Raw genomic sequence first — 14,071 nt, 5'->3', positions numbered from 1 at the left:
CAAAACAATGCAGATTGAATTGCTAAAGCTCACATACTGCTTTGAGATTAAATATTCATTGCTCAGCTAATGAACTGGACATTATTGTAAAGAATAAATACATTTTTCTTTGTAACAGAGAACAATGAACACGTGCTTTTCCTGTCCTCAAAGAAACAGTTGTCATCATCATAACCTTATAATAAGTTACAAAGTGAATTCATTCTCTCATTCACACAAAGCTGCTCTTTTGACTAAGGGACTTACTGCAGGAAACAATTTATAAATAGAATAGATACAAGCCACGTCCTTTAAAAGATTTCTTGATTTCTGTATCTTAGGGAAAAAGCAATCTTTGATCTCACTTGTAACAGAAATGAACTGATCTGATAGGTCACTGATACTTTTTCTCTAATTAACATACAAGATTATTAATACTTATGTATATATACATTCTCTGATTGTAGCATATTCGTAGATATCTGTAACCACACCACAGTCAGCATACAGAAATAATTGTGTTTTTAAGTTGTTTAAAAATTTGGGTTATTTGTTTTCTTTTTTCCTTTTTTTTTTTTTTTTTTTTGGTGGTACTGCTGTTTGAACTCAGAGCCTCACACTTCTTAGGCAGGTGCTCTGCCACTTCAGCCACACTCCAGCCCTTTTTTGCTTTAGTTATTATTCGTGTAGGTCTTGGCATTTTTGCACTGGGCCAGCCTCAGATCATGATCCTCCTACTGCAGTCTTCCACATAGCTGGGATCATAACTATGTGCCACCACATGTGGCTTATTGATTGAGAGATGGGGTCTTGCTAACTTTTTCACAGGGCTGGTCTTGAACCTCAATCATCCTGATCTCTGCCTCCCGAGTATCTGGGATTACAGGGACGAGCCACTGAGCACAGCCTGGATTGTTGGCTTTTCTACTGTTTAGTTTTGAGAGTTCCTTATATACCCTGGATTCAAGTCCTTTTTCAATTTAATTAATCCTACTTTTGGTGTCATGTCTAAGAAATTTTTCCCTAACCATTGATAATGACAGTTTTTTCTATGTTTCTTTTTAAAAAGGTTTATGTTTTATACTTCAATATAGAATCCATTTGCAGATAATTCTTGGATAAGTTCTGAGTTTTAGATCCAGACTGACTTTTTGCATATGGATATCCACTCATTTTAATGTCAGCTTTTGAATAGTCTATTCTTTCTCCATTGAATTGCCAAATGTGTATATCATACAAGAGAATGTTGTTTGACGTTAAAAGAGGAATAAAGTACGGTGACCACATGATAAACACTGAAAATATCATATTAAGTGAAAGAATACGCTCATGTACTGTATTGATCCCGTTTATAGGAAACGTCCAGAACAGGCAAAGCTGTGCAGATGGAAGGTAAACTAGTGGCCACCCAGGCTTGTGTGTTTGGGAAGAAAAAGTGACCGTTAGTTTCTTTTGCTGTAATAAAAGTGTTCTAAAATTGATTATGGCCATGGTTGTAGAACTTTGATAATATACTAAAAAACATTAAGTTGTACTCTTTGAATGAGTGAATTGAATAGTATGTGAATTGTATTTCAATAAAGCCACTCTAAATTTTTTTGAGCAGTATTGGGGTTTGAACTCTGGGCCTTGTGCTTGCTAGGCAGGTGTTCTACCACTTGAGCCATGCCCCCAGCCCTACTGCTATAAAAATTTTAATGAGAAGAAAGAATGTGAAATTAAGAAATGGTAGCATAGCGACAAACAAAAATTAAGGGTAATTGAACAAGAGGTAAGTGGTTTTGAACAATTTTACATCAGGGCAATGGTACCAGTAAGAGTTGCTCAAAAAACAAAGTAGTGAGTTTATGACACATTCAGTGAATTTTAAACATAAAGTTTCCTTAAAATGACCCAAACCTATAATTCATATAGTGCTGGCTGGGGGTGTAAATTGACATAACCTTGTTTGAAAGTAGCATTTTATCAATTTTATCAAGAGTTTAAAAAAAGAAAACCCAAGGGCTATGAATGCACATCAATAGTAAAGCATGGGTGTACTTCCAAAAAGCTTGATGGAATTTTGATTGGGAATGCATTTGATATATAGGTCAATTTGGGGAGGATTTATTTTGGGGCGCTCCTAGAGATTGAACCTAGGGCTTATGCTTCTACCTCTTGAGCTGTGCCCCCTTCCCAGAACTGATATATTAATAATATCAAGTCTTATGACCCAATAATACAGTGTATCTCTCCATTTTTAGGCCTTGCTTAGTTTGTCTCAGCAATGCTTTGTAGTTTCTTGTTTTGTGTTTGGTGGCACTGGGGTTTGAACTCAGGGCTTCACGCTTACAAAGTAGGCACTCTACCTCTTGAGCCAAGTCTCCAGTCCATTCTGCTCTGGTTATTTTAGAGATGGGGTCTTGCCAAGTATTTGCCTAGGCTGGCCTTCAACCACAATCCTCCTGATTTCAGCCTCCCAAGTAACTAGGATTACAGGCATGAGTCACCATCACCCAGCTACTTTGTAGTTTTTACCGGGGTTTGAACTTGGGGCCTCACACTTGCTAGTCCTTTTTTTGTGGTGGGTACTTTCAAGATTGGGTCTCCCAAACTATTTGCCCTGGCTGGCTTTGAACCTCAATTCTGATCTCTGACTCCTGAGTAGCTAGAATTACAGGCATGAGCCACCGTTGCCAGTGGATTTGTAGTTTTTGTGTACATCTCTTGTCAGATTTATTGCTAAGATTTTTGTGTATTTTGATGCTACTCTAAATGGTATTTAAATTTTTTAATATCTGATTGTTGGTGGTATATAAAAATGCAAGTGATTTTTTAAAAAAATATTTTTTGGTGGCACTCGAGTTTGAACTCAGGGCCTCATACTTGCTAGGCAGGCACTCTACCACTCGAGCCACTCCACCAGCCCTACAAGTAATTTTTGTGTATTGACTCAAGCATGCACTCCCGGAACAAGCTTCACTTAATTGTACGCATTACCTTTTGTTGTTGTTTCTTTGGTGATATTGGGGATGGAGTCCAGACACTTGTGCATGCATGACAAGTGCACTACCACTGAGCTAGATCCCTTGCTCTGTCCTTGTATATAAAGCCGCCAAGCCATATGTCAAGTTCCCCAGAAAATCATATTGGTAATTACACTGAGATGGTACTGAATGCATAGATTAATGCAGCGAGACTAGAAATCTTTGGAAGAATTTTATAATTGATGACTTGGCTAGAATTGCCCATTTGAACATGTGGGGCTGGGTGTAAGTAGCTCATGCCTGTATTCCCAGCTACAAGGAAGGCATAAGTAAGAGGGTCAAGGTCCAAGGCTGGCCTGGGCAAAAACTCAAGACTCTATATGAAAAACAATTAAAGAAAAAGGGTTTGAAGATGTGGCTCAAGTGGTAGAGCACCTGCCTAGCAAGCCTGAAGCTCTGACTTCAAACCTCAGTATAGCAATAACATTTTTTGAGCATGTACATTACAATTTAATGTATTGCTTAGAATTGTGCAGCTATACTCATGAAAGATATTGATCTTAACTTTCTCTTCTTGTAATGTCTTTGTTAGATTTCAGTATCAACGTAATGCCAGCCTTAAAGTATGACTTGGGGACTATGATGTCTTCCTCTGCAGTTTTCTGAAAGGGTGTGAACTGAAAGGGTTGTGAAGAATTGATATTATTATTATTATTATTATCATTATTATTATTTTGTGGTACTGGAGCTTGAACTCAGGGCCTTCATCTTAAGCCACTCCACCAGCCCTATTTTTTTGAACGGTTTTTCAAGATAGGGTCTCGTGAACTATTTGCCCAGGGCTGGCTTCAAATACGATCTTCCTGATCTCTGCCTCCTGAGTAGCTAGGATTACAGGCGTGAGCCATGGTGCCCAGCAGAATTGGTATTCTTTTTCCTTAAACATTTCACCAGTTATATTTCACCAGTGAAATATCTAAGCCTGGCATTTTCTTTGAGGAAGGTCTTTAACTGAAAATTCCATTTATTTAATACAGGACTTTCCAAACTTTTATCTGTTTCTCTTCATGTGAACTCTGATAGTTTGTATTTTTCAACTAATTTCTCCATCCCACATAAGTTGTTGAACTGATTGGCATAAATTTATTCTTAATATTTCCTTATTATCCTTTTAATGTCTCTGTCTCTAGAACTGTAGTGATCTTACTTCTTGCAGTCCTGATACTGGTAATTTATGATTTTTCTCTTTTTTCTCCCCTATCAATTTAAAGACTAATCAATTTTATTGTCTCCAAGTGTGGCTCTGGGCTTCACTTATTTTGTTTTTCTGTGGTCTATTTCATTGGTTTCTGTTTTGGTCTTTATTATTTTCTTTCCTCTGCTTACTTTGGGTAATTTGCTCTTCTTTTTCTTTCTCAAGTTGGAAGCTGAGGTAATTGAGTTGAGACCATTCTTCTATTCCAATATAAGTGTTTACACACAATTTCCCTGAGTGCTGCTTTAGTGACATCCTGCATATTTTACTATGCTGTGTTTTCATTTTCATTCAACTCGAAATACTTTCTAATTTCCCTTTTGTTTTTATTCTCTTTAGCCCAAGAGTTATTTAGATGTGTTGTTTAGTTTTCAAATGTTTATGGATTTTACAGATATGTTTCTGTCATTTTTAATTTAATTCCATTGTGCATAGAAAGCGTATTATAGAAGACTTAGAGTCTTTTAAATTTATTGAGATTTATTTTATGGCTTATGATATGACGCGCCATGGAAAATGTTTTGTGTGCATTTGAAAAGCTGTATATTCTGCTGTTGTTCACAGAGTGTTCTGTAATTGTCAACTAGGTTAAAGGTGATTGTGCTGTTCAAGTCTTTTATAGCTTCACTGATTTCTGTAAAAAGTTTACGACTTTACTTCATCTATTGATTAAAGAGAGGTATTGAAGTCAATTGGATTTGTTTATCTGTGTATTCCTCCTTGCAGTTCTCAGACATCCTGCTATATATATTTTGAAGTTCAATTGTTGGGGGTACTAGGTGTATAAATGTTTTGGATTATGTCCTGATTAATTGATTCCCTTATCAGTATGAAATGACCTCCGTTAGCACTGGTAGTCCTCTCTGCTCTGAAGTCAATTTTGACATTAATCTAGCTGTTCAAACTTTCTTTTGACTAGTATCAGTATGGCATATCTTTTTCCATTCTTTTACTTTTAACCTTGTTAAAATATATAAAGTACATTTTAATCCATACCCTTATGAGAGACAAATTCACCAACTGAAGTACCAAGACTATATACCATTTCCTTTGTCTACATCCTCATAGCTCTAGTCAAAACCTTATTTTCTTTTTTTTTTTTCATTTTTCTTTTATTATTCATATGTGCATACAAGGCTTGGTTCATTTCTCCCCCCTGCCCCCACCCCCTCCCTTACCACCCACTCCGCCCCCTCCCTCTCCCCCGCCCCCGCTCAATACCCAGCAGAAACTATTTTGCCCTTATTTCTAATTTTGTTGTAGAGAGAGTATAAGCAATAATAGGAAGGAACAAGGGTTTTTGCTGGTTGAGATAAGGATAGCTATACAGGGCATTGACTCACATTGATTTCCTGTGCGTGGGTGTTACCTTCTAGGTTAATTCTTCTTGATCTAACCTTTTCTCTAGTTCCTGTTCCCCTTTTCCTATTGGCCTCAGTTGCTTTAAGGTATCTGCTTTAGTTTCTCTGCATTAAGGGCAACAAATGCTAGCTAGTTTTTTAGGTGTCTTACCTATCCTCACCCCTCCCTTGTGTGCTCTCACTTTTATCATGTGCTCATAGTCCAATCCCCTTGTTGTGTTTGCCCTTGATCTAGTGTCCACATATGAGGGAGAACATACGATTTTTGGTTTTTTGAGCCAGGCTAACCTCACTCAGAATGATGTTCTCCAATTCCATCCATTTACCAGCGAATGATAACATTTCGTTCTTCTTCATGGCTGCATAAAATTCCATTGTGTATAGATACCACATTTTCTTAATCCATTCATCAGTGGTGGGGCATCTTGGCTGTTTCCATAACTTGGCCATTGTGAATAGTGCCACAATAAACATGGATGTGCAGGTGCCTCTGGAGTAACAGTCTTTTGGGTATATCCCCAAGAGTGGTATTGCTGGATCAAATGGTAGATCGATGTCCAGCTTTTTAAGTAGCCTCCAAATTAAAACCTTATTTTCCATGGTTATTTAGATCAGGTCTTTTTTTTTTTTTAGTTGCATACATTAAAGTTTACTCTTTGTGATATACAGTTGTGTGTGTTCTGTAAAGTTCAAATGCATAGTCATGTGTCCATCACCCCGGTACAGAAAAACTCCTTCAACTCTTTGAAGTGCCTCCCTTTTGCAGCCAACAATTCCTGTCCCCCATTCCCTAATATACTCAGGGTTTGTTTACCCAGTCATCTAATGAAAAACGTCTTCGTTGCTTCTAGTTGTTAACTATGATGATTAAAACTGCTATATACATTTGCATATAGGATTTTGTGTGGGCATATCTTTTCAAATCACTCTATACATATTCAGGCTAAACAAATATGTAACAGTATGGTGAGTAGTGTATCCAGGTTTCTTTCTGTCAGAAAGGAAAGTTACAGATAAACAAGAAATAAAGGCCAGAATGAGCCGTGTGATACAGGGCTAGAGTCAGAGGCCTAGCCTCAATATGAACTATGTTTAGCTTTACGTACACATAGATGACTAGGGGAAGAAATGGTTTATAGATATATGTATGTTAGGGTCTGGTCTAGCTTTATTCCCCAATAAAATAGTTTGGCACTATTGAAAGCTGATTGTGTCATGAAGGTGCTAACCATTGATGAATTCATAGCTGAGTGGGCTATTAGGAGATGGGGCTTAGCTGGAGGCAGTCAGTCACTAGGGACATGATTTTGAAAGATATATCTTATCCCTGCCCCCCATCCTTGCCTTCTGGATGCCGTGAGGTGAGCAGCTTTCCTTTGCCATGCCCCTCCACCATGATAGTTCTGTCTTGCCATAGGCTGAAAGCCATGGAGCCAGCCAACTGGCTGACCCAAATCAATCTTTCCTCCTTTAGGTTGTTTTTCTCAGGTATTTTGTCACAGCAACAAAAAACTAAGTAATACAGTGGTATATGCAGGTCAATATATATATATATATATATATATATATATATATATTTTTTTTTTTTCCCTAGCTCTATCTACTGAGAGGACTGAGAAGCAATAACTCAATAGCAGGAAGCCCTCTTGGAAACCAGGCCTTGTTTCTAAATAATATCCTCCAATAAAAGGTACCAACCAACTTTAGGACAGGGCACAGAGCCTTTTATAGTATTAGAAAGTAAAGTAGTGTTCCAAAAGATAAATAAATTGCAGAAGAAGGCATGTCAAAGTGACACAGGAACCAACCTGGCCAAAGTCAGAACAAACAGAGTGTTTTATGATTTCATTTTATCTCCTTTTTTCCATATTAGCTGTAATTATCTTGTTATTTTAGTGGTTGCTTTTAGGTTAATAGTATATATCTTTAACTTGTCACAGTCAGTATTCTAGTAACATCATACCACTTCATGTGTAGCTTAAGAACCTTACAATAGTATGCTTTCATTTCTTCCCTTCCTGGCTTTTGCGCTGCTGCATCCAACTATACATACTGTAAATCCCACATTGAATTGTTAATTATTTCTGTTTACACAGTCAAATGCCTTTTTTTTTTTTTTTTTTTTTTTGGTGGTACTGGGGCTTGAACTCAGGCCCTCACACATGCTAGGCAGGCTCTCTACCACTTGAGTCACTTTGCCAGCCTTGTTTTGTATTAGTTTTTTCTAGATAGGGTCTCACAAACTATTTGCCTCAGACTGGCTTGGAACCTCCATTCCCCTGATTGCTGCCCCCTGAGGAACTACAATTACAGATGTTGAGTCACTGGCATCAGGCAAAAATGTCTTTTAAAGAATCCTAAAAATTATTAGATATTTACTGCTATAGTCTGAATTTTTGTTTCCCCCTAACATTCATTTGTTGAAATCCTAGCCCTCACTGTGATGGTATTAGGAGGTGAGTAGGTTATGAGGGCAGAGACCTCCTGAATGGGATTAGTGCCCTCTTACAGAGGTCCTGGACACTCCTTTCTGCCCTCTGCTTTGTGAGGTTACATCAAGAAGACAGCAATTTAAGAGGAAGCAGTACTTCACCAGACACCAAACCTGCTGGTGCCTTGGTCTTGGCTTTTCCAGCCTTCGTGACCGTGAGAAATAAATTTCCGTTGTTTTTAAGTGTGTTCATTAGACTGTTCATCACTGTGACAACTGCCCTACAGAAACACTTTAAAGGAGCAAAGATTTGTTTTGGCTCACAGTTTCAGAGGTTTCAGTCCATGGTTGGCTGGTTCCATTGCTGTGGGCTGAGGCAAGGCAGAACTATCATGGCGGGAGCGTGTGCCAGGCAAACCAGCTCACCTCATGGCAGACAGGAAGCAGAGAGAGGAAGGGGCGGGGGACAACATACAGCTTTCTAGGGCATGCCTGCAGTGACCTAGTTTCTCCAATTAAGACTCAAGGACTACTTTTCTCCATCTCCCAATAATGCCATCATGTTAGGAATCCATCAAGGGGTTAATCCATTCATGAAGTCACAGCCCTCAGGGTCCAACCACTTCAAAGAGCCCATCAGCCACCAAGGCCCCCAATACATGAGCCTGAGGGGGACATTTCATATTCAAAGCATAACAATAAGTTATCTAGTTTATGGTATTTTGTTATAGCAGCCCAAACAGACAAAGACATTTACATACTATTTCCAGCGAGTTTCCTTCGTGTACATCCATTTCTTCTGATACCATTTTCTGCTTTTTATTAGTTTAGTTAATACTGATTGAAACATATAACTTCTTTTTATATTTTCTTGGTGTAAATTCCAGGGTTGACTAGGCACTGGGTCCCAGGATTTCACATTTTTACAAATGTAAATTGTTCAATCTTGAGAGTAATTTCAAAATGGAAATGAATAAAATATAAGCAACTCAGGTATAATTCCAGATGCAGTTTAAAATGACTTATAATACGAGCTTTCTAGAAATTCTCTTAGTAAATCTGTGCCAGATTTACTTCTCCAGACCCTCGTTCCACCCTCCCCCACCCTATTTTCTGCCTCAGGAGATGACTCGTATGAACTACATCAAATTACATCAACAGGCTCCCTGGCTCTGGCAAGTGACAGCACAGCACCCATGGGAGAGCACTGTTCTGAAATCTCTTGCAGAGAGAACCTGATGCAAGCAGAGCTGTTGGCTGACAGCCTCCCTGTGCTGCACCTTTGGGATTGACTGCAGCGTTTCTGCGGAGGCCACACTGTCCCCAGGCTGTTCTACCAAGTGTGGTGGAGTGGGGGTGGGGGGAACCACTAGAACTGGGCCACTCCTGCCTGACACAGGGCCTCTCTGCTGGCCAAGACTTTCTCAGCACATGCTGCTGAGTGAGTCTCTCCCTACCCACCCCTCCTTCCTTCCCTTCTCCTTCCACATGGGTCAGACCTGCATTCTGGTCTGCAGGCCCTACTGCCTCCTCCTGCTCCCTCCCTTTTTATCCTTCCAGAAATTTCCTCCAATAAGCTATTACATTTCTAACTCTGTTTGGGGCTCTTCTATGCAGAGGGTGAAGCTAACACAGGGGAAAGGAACAGAGTATGAAGTGAGAATTTTTACTCTCTTGGCTTTTTCCCTTACAAATTGCCACTGGCTGGTTGTGTCCCTTGACCAAAAGACATAGCTCCTCTCAACACAGCCACCTCTACTTAACTTTCCGCTTTTAGGTTCTGGTAAAGACTCCCTCCCTTTGTTCCCTCAGGCCGAAAAATTTACTCTTACAACTCAGTCATCCCTGTATACCCCTTCCCAGCATGCCTTTGCAAATAGTCTCTGCAAATGCATTCTAGTTGGAGGGTGGCATTTTTGCCTATTGAGACCTTGTAGCAGTTACTGTTTGATACTCTAACCAGATCCGCCTCGCCCATCCCTCAGCTTCTGTTGGGTTGGCTGCTAAGAGCTCTCAGCTGCCTCTTTCTCTAGAAAACAGCCCTCTGTTGACTGAAGCCACCTCCTCTGGTCCCCTCCCTCTCTGTTGGCCCACAACCAATGACTGATGGAGGGGGTGCACAAAGAGTCACCTTCTTTGCCCCAAAGGAGTACAACTCTGGAGTGAAGCTTATACTCTGAACCTTTCCTCTGTGGGTCACCAAGTCTATACTTTTCTGGAGACTGAACATTTGCTCAAGGAGTTATGCCTTTCCCCTTCCCTGCCTACTTCATTCCCTCCCTCACAGGCTTTTCCTGAATCTGCTCTCTCAGTAAATCATTGGCCTCGAATCCCACTCCAAGGCTCTGCTGCCAGGGAGGCTGACCTCAGACAGACTCTGACTATATATGTATCCACACTGTATGGAAATTTGAGACCAGATGTTCCCACGCGCTCCCATTACAGGGCGTCTGTGAAAACTAGGGAAAGTCTGAATAACTCCTCTAGACTTAACCTGCTTTTGCTAACCTCCAATCACCTTTGCATCTCAGCCCATAAACATCCCAAAGCCCTAGTCTTGGGGAGGCAGATTTGAGACTTAGTCTCCCATCTCTCACAGCTGGCCACCTTGTGAACAAACCGCGTCTCTTTTGCAAAGCTTGACATTTCAGTGCTCTGCATACTGCATGGTGGCCAAAGCAGTAGCATTGGCAGCTTGTCTGGGAGAAGCCACCGTGGGACATTCTGTGTGCCAGGCACAGGTGCCACCTCAGACAATCTCATAGCTCTGCTCACAGCAGGACCTTGTTCAGGTCCCCTGATGGCAGGGGTCTCTTCTCGGTGCATTGTTTGGTGAGTCCTTTCAACCGAATTTGAGTGTGTGACTGGAAGGCCCACTGAACATGTTCAAGTGACGAAGAAGTGATGCCTCCACATTCCTTTACATAAGTGATCTTTTACGCTCTAAACAGGTGGCTGAGTGCGAGAGGTAACTCACAGTGAAATGGCTAAGGACAGGAGCCTCAGAAGCAGCCAGGGTTGAGTTCAGTCCCCAGCGTCCTAGTCATGTTGCTTGAGGACCCTAAGCTGTTATTTCCTTGCTCAGAAAATGAGATTGATATGCCTTTTCTATGTTATGGACTAGTTTGAGAGCACTGATGTTAGTTCTTTTTGAAAAGTCTGGCAGAACCCAACCGTAAATCCAGCCAGTCCTGGGCTTTTCTTCGTTGGCAGACTTTTTATTACAACTTCTGTCTTATTGCTCATTATTGATCTGTTTAGCTTTTTATATCCTCTTCTTTCAATTTTGGTAGATCATGTGATCAGGAACTTACCCACTTCTAGATTTTCCAACTTCAGTTTTCAAAACATTCCCCAATGACCCTCTGGATTTCAGTAGCATCTGTTGTAATGCCCCCCTTTTCATCTCTAATTTTATTAATTTAGGTCTTTTCTCTCTCTCTCTCTCTCTCTCTCTCTCTCTTGTGTTGGGGATTGAATTCAGGGCATCATGTTTGCTAGACAGTCACTCTACCACTGAGCTACATCCTCAACCCTCTTCTCTCTTTTGGTTAGTTTATTTAAGGGATTATCAATCTTGTTTATCTTCTCAAAGAACCCCCTCTGACTCATTGGTCCTTTTCTTTTAGCCTCTATTTCATTCATTTTAGCTCTGATCTTTTTTTTTCTTTTAATTTCCTTTATTAGCTCTGATCTTTATTACTTCTTTCTTTCTACTAATTTTGGGTTTGACTTGTTCTTGCTCTTGTTTTTCTAAGAATTTGAGGTACATTGTTGAGTTATTTACTTGAGTTCTCTCCGATTTTTTTTCTTTTGATGGAATTGGGGTTTGAACTCAGGGCCTTGTGCAGGGTCTCTACCTCTTGAGCCATGTCCCCAACCTCCTTTTTGCTTTAGGTATTTTTGGAATAGAATTTTGCATTAATACTCTGGCTAGCCTGGACCAAGATCCTCCTATTTACACTTTTCATGTAGCTGGGATGGAAGGGTGCACAACCATGCCCAACTTGTTGGTTGAGATGGGGTCTTGCAAACTTTTTGCCTATGCTGGCCACAGACTGTGATCCACCTATTTACATCTCCCTAGTAGCTGGGATCACAGGTGTGTCCACCACTCCCAGCTTGTTGGTTGAGATGGTGTCTTACTAATTTTTTTCCATGGCTGACCTTGAGCCACAATCCTCCCAATCTCAGCCTCCCAAAGTACTAGGATTACAGGTGTGAGCCATTGTGCCCGGCCTATCTGATTTTTTTAATTTGGTACTCATAGCTATAAACTTTCCCCTTAGCACTGCCTTCACTGTATCCCATAGATTCTGGTAAGTTATTTTTCATTTTCATTTAACTCTAGGAATTATAATATTTGCCCCAATTTCTTTAATGACCCACTGGTTGTTCAAAAGTGTATTATTGCCAGGAGTTGGTGGCTCATGTGCTAATTTTTTGCCTAGGCTTATGCACAGAAATTTTAAACAGAAAAGAAATACTACCATCAAAGCCCATCATTTCAGATGGACCACATAAAACTGAATTAGACAAGAATATAAAACATGCAAGAATAATGTCAGAAGGTGGGTAATAATTCCAGCAATGGTTTTTCGTGTAAGATGACCTAAGTGCATGACACCTGGTAATGTCAAGTTTGACATTCACAGAGCCATATCGAACCAACTTTCATCGGCATGGCAACATATATTTTCCACATATAATCTAGAAGGGAATTTGCATCATTTAACATAGATTTCAAGTTCCAATTTATTTATAGTAAATTTTTCTGCTTAGGAACTCAACTTCATTTGCATTTACAACTATTTTCAGATTTTATTTGGGAAGAAAGGGAGAAAAGATGAATGAAGAAAGAAGGAATGACAAAGTGCTGGATGTAGTTGAGACCATCGTCTGACTGAGTACTGATATAAAGCACAGGTTTATAAACAAAGGGATTCCTTAATTCTCAGAGAAGCTGTGTGGTGTGGACTATTAACAGCTATGCTGTACTGTCCACTCCCCCCAGAACTAAGCAAAATATGGCTCTTCATAATCATTTAAAAATAAAGAATATGTAACCCACATATAGCTGAGCTATACAATGGCCCAGTCTTAGTGCTATTTTCGAGGAACTGTCAATTTGACATTCAAGCATGATTTAAATTTTGATAAAATAATATTTACATATTTATGTATTTACATATTTTATGTATTTACATATTTTATTTATTTACATATTTATTCTGGTGCTGGGGCCTCAAACAGGCTAAGCATGTACTCTATCACTGAGCTATACCCCAGCCCTATTAAAATATTTTGAAGAGATGAGGGCCAGCGCGGAGCTGTGGGGACGCAGGCCCGGAGTCGGGGTCGGAGTGGTGGTGACCAGCTGCAGGCACCCTCGGTGTGTCCTGCTAGGGAAGAGGAAAGGGTCGATTGGAGCAGGCAGTTTCCAGCTTCCTGGGGGCCATTTGGAGTTCCGTGAGACCTGGGAAGAAGCAGCTCTTCGCTTGAAAAACGTCTGCTTTGCCTCAGTGGTGAATTCATTTGTTGAGAAAAGAATTACCATTATGTCACTATATTAATGAAAGGAGAAGTAGATGTGACTCGTGATCCAGAACCAAAAAATGTAGAACCTAAAAAAAATGAAAGTTGGGAGTGGGTTCTTTGGGAAGAATTTCCTCCTCTAGACCAGCTTTTCTGGGGACCCTGTTGTTTAAAGGAGCAAGGCTATGATCCATTTAAAGAGGAGCTGAACCATCTGGAAGGGTACAAAGGAAATCATCTCTAGGTGCCCAAGCAGATTCTTGCATTTAAAAAAAAAAAAGAAAGAAAGAAAGAAAGACCAAATTAAGGTCTAGTTAGGGAATGAAAAGTATCTATATTTCAAAACAACTCTGTTTTATCTAAAAAGTTCCATAAGATTGCCAGTTCATTTGTAGTCTCAATAATATAACCGGCACCCTGGAACAAAATCTTTCTGGAATATGTCACGGAACTGTATTTCAGACACAGAATGTGATGAATAAGGACATTGTGCTTAATCTGCTTGATGTTTTCATCTATGACATTTACTGTGTGACTTACCATT

The 14,071-nt window shown here is 39.9% G+C and overlaps 1 pseudogene; it reads left to right on the top strand.

Moving 5' to 3' along the window:
* The first annotated feature begins 13,271 nt into the window (after positions 1 to 13,271).
* Positions 13,272 to 13,815, top strand: LOC109675726 (nucleotide triphosphate diphosphatase NUDT15 pseudogene; annotated as a pseudogene).
* The last annotated feature ends 256 nt before the right edge of the window (positions 13,816 to 14,071 follow it).

The sequence above is a fragment of the Castor canadensis genome, chromosome X, assembly GCF_047511655.1.
Source record: "Castor canadensis chromosome X, mCasCan1.hap1v2, whole genome shotgun sequence".
NCBI lineage: Eukaryota > Metazoa > Chordata > Mammalia > Rodentia > Castoridae > Castor > Castor canadensis.
The sequence above is the reverse complement of the archived record's forward strand: the minus strand, read 5'-3'. Positions and strand labels throughout refer to the sequence as shown.